Genomic DNA, 5,639 nt, shown 5'->3' with positions numbered 1-5,639 from the left:
CACCTGAAACTAGCAGCACACTGTATGGTAACCACACTGGAATTAAAATAAAAAATTTAAAAAATAGAACAGGAAAAAAAGAAATTGGGGATTTAGCGCTGGTCATACTCAGGCGCTGTCCATGCCTTATGGGCCTGGCCCGGAGTGGGGAGCAGCTGGGCATCGATCACCGCGCGGTGCGGGGAGAAAGCCTGGCAGGCAGCTGGCCGCAGTGGGCCCAGAGCGGCCTCCTCTGGGGAAGTGGACGCTGGTGGAGGAGGGGTCGGGGTGGGAAGAGCCCTCTGGCCCCGCAGGGCAGGGTGCTCCACGGAAGGAGCTGCAGGTGGGGCTGGAGACGGAGGGGCAGTATGTGCGGGGGCGGGGGGCAGGTCCTGGCTCTGGCATCGGAGTTCGTTTTCATCCTGAGGGTCTTGCTCAGTCCTGGACGGGCTGTAAGGGAGGCAGCGCGGGGATGGCTCGGTGGGGAAAGAGCTGCGGAGCAGGCAGGAAGGGGGCCACTGTGGTCACCCAAGCAGCCGCGGGCAGTGCCGCGGAGGCAGGGAGACTGGGCAGAGCTGAGGGAAATTCGCGGCCACTGGACGGAGGGATTTGGGGCGTGGGCAAAAGCAGGGACAGCCTCCAGGCTTCTGGTAAGCACGCTGCAGCTGCTGGTTACAACACCAGCTTGGTAGGGAGGAAGTGGAGCTTTGGGCAAAGGTCTTGTGTCAAGGCTTGGGTGTGTGCTGCTGAGACGGGGAGCAGGCGCCCCATCCCCTTCCCAGACTGCAGGCCCCACCACCCGGTCCCGGGCTCTGGCCCCAGGCCTCTGCCCTAAGCCTCTTTGAGTACAGCTGCGGCAGCAGACTTGGTGAGCCTAGGTTCCTCTCCTGGCTCTGCGCTCACCTGCCCCGGCCTCTCCTGCCCCAGACTCTCCTGCCCCGGCCTCTCCTGCCCCAGACTCACCTGCCCCTGGCCTCACCAGCTCCCGGCCTCACCTGCCCCGGCCTCTCCTGCTCCCGGCCTCACCTGCTCCTGGCCCTCTCATTTCCTCTTCATTCCAATTTTTTTTTTTAAGATTTTATTTATCTGTTAGAGAGAGAGCACAAGCAGGGGGAGCAAAGCTCCCCAAGGAGCAGGGAGCCCAGCATGGGGCTCGATCCCAGGACCCCAGGATCATGACCTGAGCTGAGGGTAGACGCTTCACCGATGGAGCCACCCAGGCGCCCTTGTTCCAGTTTTCTTTTCTTTTTTTTTTTTCAAGATTTTTTATTTATTTGAGAGAGAGAGAATGAGAGACAGAGAGCACGAGAGGGGGGAGGGTTAGAGGGAGAAGCAGACCCCCCGCTGAGCAGGGAGCCCGACGTGGGACTCGATCCCGGGACTCCAGGATCATGACCTGAGCCGAAGGCAGTCGCTTAACCAACTGAGCCACCCAGGCGCCCTCTTGTTCCAATTTTCTTACCTTTTGGTTGTTCTGTCGAGTATGCGAGTGTCCTTTGGTGCCCAGATCTATTGGGCTTGGGTTTGGGGCCAGAGCAAGAGTTTGCAGAGAGCAAGAGCTTCACTCAAAGCTTTATCCACGTGACCTTGGAGGACGCGTTTGGGGAGCGGGAGCTGGGGACTGAGAGATGACGGGCTGTCTCCCCTGCCCTCTCCCTGCTCTTCCGTCTGAGCAACGGGACAGCAGCCTCACTTCCTGACCCCACGCAGGGTTCGGTCTGCATCCCTCACGGGCTCGTTAGGAACTCACTGCACACACACCTTCAGTGTCCCCACTTGCTTATGCTGAGTCAGGAGTCCCCACTTCTGGTTTCAGGTCACTGGCTTTGCATACTTTGTTCCCATTTGCATTTGCTTCCTGAGATTCAGCTCAGCACACCAGCTTGGCAAGCCCTCTAGGGAGTAAAAGCCATGTTTTCAAGGCAAAAAGTTTTTAAAGAACAGGGACCTTTAACCTGGAACCCGCTGCCCACAACCCTTCTGCCTCCGTCCACACAGACAGGCTGTTGTGTGCTGCCCCTCGGGGTGTGGGAGACAGACCCTGGGCAGGAGCCACGCCGCCCCTGGCCAGCACCTGGCCTGGCAATCTTGGCTGCACCATCATGTCCACACTGCCCGCTGTGGCCATTTACAACGTCGGGCCGCATCCTGTCGCTGGCCAGGAGCTCCGGGAGGGATCTGCCCAGTCTGCTGCTGCGGGCGCCTCCCTTCCCTCTGGTCTCCTTCACTTCAGACAACGAAATGGCCGTGGCCGCTCTTCGTGGGTGCTCCCTGTGTGCCAAGCACTGTTGTAAGAGTCCCTGGGATGGTTCGAGCCACCACCTCCTACCGCCCTCCGTGTCCAGCGCCGGGTTTCTCCCCGGGGCCCCTGGGTCTCCGTGGTCAGTCCAGTCTTCCTACCTTTCCAGCTCTCAGGCTTGGAGCTTGGTGCAGGCAGCCTAGTGTCTGGCCTGCTCTTCCTGCCTCCAGCCTCACCCCTTCTAGTGCAGCCTCTACCACGGCGCCCCCCCCCCCGCCCCCACGGGATCTGGGCTCCGCTCAGAGAGGATGAGGGCCACAGCGTACTTTGCTCTGCATCCAGCATCCAGCACGGGCCCTGGCTCATCGTAGGTGCTCAGTAAATAAATGAATGCATTTTTATTCAACCTTTATAAAAACATTTTTTTCTAGAGGAATTCTCACGGGGAAGCTGCAGAAGATATGATGCCTAGCCGCAGAAACAGCCAGGTGCTGACTGGCCTGCTGAGTGTCTGAGGATGTGCCCCTGGGCTTGGGCGGGGCCGCTGTCCCCTCCTGATGGAGTCCCCTTAGGACTGCGGATGGCCCTGGGACAGAGCAGACACATCTGCTGGTGGCCCAGGGCCCTGCCAGCCGGAGCCGGGAGCAGGGGCCACAGGGAAAATGTCTCCAGGTCTTGGCTAGAGGCAGAGTCTTCTGGGATTGTGACTTGGTCACCAACCGCAGGGGTCCCTTAGTCACCTCATGGAGGGCTGAGGGGAGACCGAGAGGCCTCTGTCGGTCTGGAGCTTGTCAGTTACAAATATTATTTGGAAGGTGGCCAGGAGGGGAGAGTGGGGCCGGCCTGCTGGCTAGGAACTCAGAGGCCCAAAGCGGGGGGCGCTGGAGGCGTGTGGTGGGGTTGCAGACCCCAGACTCCAGGGCTCAACCGCAGAGCCCCCAGCCCTGACCCTCGGTTGATTCCTCCTTCTTCAGACCTTGGCTCTGAGCCACGCGTCAGGGGCCTCCCCTCAGCAGCACTGAGGGGTCACAGGCCCGCTTCTGGCTTTATGCGCTTCTGTGCATCTAGTCCTTCGTCTGCTCGATGGGGTGATGCGGCCCCTTCGCCCTCCTGCCATCTGAGGCCTAGGCGAGCAGCCTGTGTAGTTACGCCTGAGTCCAGTGCAAGCACTTTCCATCCTTGCGGGGCCCGCCAGTGCACCCCACCTGCTCCCTCAGCCCCCAGGAAGAGTCCAACCTCTGCCGGCCCCTCAACAGCGACCCCCCCCCCCCCGGGGGCTCTGTGCCTTTGTGGACCGCAGCCCCTCCCCAGGCGCTGCCCCACCCCTCACCGGTCTCCTTAGGGCACCGTGTTCCTTCCACGCCCTGGGACGCTAGTGCCCCACAGCCCAGGGCAGACCGGGCTCCTGAGCGGATGACTGAATCAGCCTTTGCCCCAGCCCTTACTTCGCTCAGCACAACGGAACTAGATACTTCAAAAGGAGTTTTCATCAGGATTCTCTGAGAACACAGAGGAAAGTGGGGAGGTGCCGAGGGCCCGGTCTTGGGCCCGCTCTGGAGCTTGCCTTCTCGTGGCTAGGTGGCACTGGGACTGTGTGGTCACTGCAGGCCAGGCCTTGTCATCTGTGGACTGGGAGTCATCACACCCACCCTTGAGGGTCTGATGATCCCTGAGCGTCAGTGCTGAGGTCAGAGCTTGCACGTGGCGTCCAACACCTGGTCACGGTTCCAGACTCCAGCTGCCTGAGCCCGGTGCTGCCGGAGGACAGGTGGCCCTAACCATGTGCAGGAGCGGGACGGTCTCAGGATGAGGGCACACACTGGCTTGTACTGGGAAGGTCACCAGGCCGAGTGTCGGATATCAGGCTCGGCAAGGGACAAGAGCCCAGCCCCTCTGTGGTGGCACTCACGCCTCCCTTCCCTGGGCCCAGGGGCCGCCCTGGCTCTGGGGCCTGCAGCCTAGTCCCCAGCTGGGCACCTGGGCTCTGGACTCGGGGTCAGCTTTTCCAGCCTGCCTGTCCGCTGCCTGGACTCCTGCCAGATCCCAGTGACAGGCTTGCCCCTGGGGAAGCGTCTTCTTCTGCTGACGCTGTTGGCGAGCCTTTCTGCCTGGCTTGACGGATTGTCTTCTCTTGTCTCTCCTTCAGCTGCGTCGAAAACACAGAACTTCTCAAACCCGGTCTCCTTCGAACGTCCCGTGGGGGCCTGGGTTTCCCGACACAAGACCTTCCTCGATTAAGCTCATTTGCTGGGTGGGGGTGGTGGACAACTGCTTCGCCCTGAGCCGTCTTCTCGTCAGCCTCTTCCGCCACCCCCCGTTGGCCGCTGCGGGGAGCCGTAGGGCCCCAGGAAACCCTCTTCAGCCTGGGTCCCTGGGCCTCGAGTGGACGAACATTGCGCTTCAGGCACAGGTGAGTGGAGGTGCTCTTGTCTGGTGCAGCTGGGACCCTTAGCTTGTCATGTTGTCAAGCAGCTGGTTGAACAAGACAATCCTCAACGAACAGGTGTGCATTGTTTCAGTGGGATGGATATATTTGGGAACAATTTGAGCATAAGGCAGGTTTGGTTTGTTTATGTGCAAATATGTCCAAGGGAAATGTGAAAACGGCAAAAATTGCACCCGCTGAACAGACCACAAAACACACTGGCCCCGGACGGCTGCGTCACTGCCTCCTGAGCCACACCTGCTCATGCCCTGCAGGGTGTCACAACTTCCTCAACTCCAACCACCTGCTGCACACAGCAGCAAGCCCCACCCCCGCCCCACCCCCACCCTCGAAGGGCAGGTCTTCCAGTAAACACCACTCCCACTGCACTGTCTGCACCTCTTAACCCCTTAGCACACCTGGGCCGTGCCGCCATCATGTGTATTCGGCTCCTGCCATCTGTGGCTGGGGAAGGTCTGCATGGCCACCTCCTCCGTGTTTCTCACCAGTCTTTGGTTTTATTGCCTGTTCAGCCCCGACTCCACCGCTGCATGGCTCTGGCTGGTCATTAAATGGCCACAAGTCGTCAATTCCTCCCCTCTGCCACAGCCCCCTTGATCAGGCTCCCCCATCTGCTCATCCGTCCATCCAGCAGCCCATGACCTGGGCCTGTTCCAGCTGTGGGCAGAGGTGCTCAAAACCCTAGGCACACAGTGTGGGCAAGACAGGAGGGGTGCCTGATCCAGCCGAGTGGTCTTGTCCCTTCCCAGAGCACGCAGGCTAAGGGGTAGCCTCGTGGGCCTGCTTTGGAAACCTGCAGGTAGGGGCACCTGAAGGAGAATGAAATCCTGAGGGGAGGTGCCTGCACCAGGGCCAGGACTGGGAGGGAAGAGACCCTGGAGGGAAGGGGCATGGGGCACTGAAGCCAGAAGGAAAAGGAAAGGAGGAGTACAGAGGCTGGGGGAGTGGGACCTTCCAGGGGGCACGGTGGAGAGG

The sequence above is a fragment of the Zalophus californianus genome, chromosome 4 (genome assembly GCF_009762305.2).
Source record: "Zalophus californianus isolate mZalCal1 chromosome 4, mZalCal1.pri.v2, whole genome shotgun sequence".
NCBI classification, from domain to species: Eukaryota; Metazoa; Chordata; class Mammalia; order Carnivora; family Otariidae; genus Zalophus; species Zalophus californianus.
The sequence above is the reverse complement of the archived record's forward strand: the minus strand, read 5'-3'. Positions refer to the sequence as shown.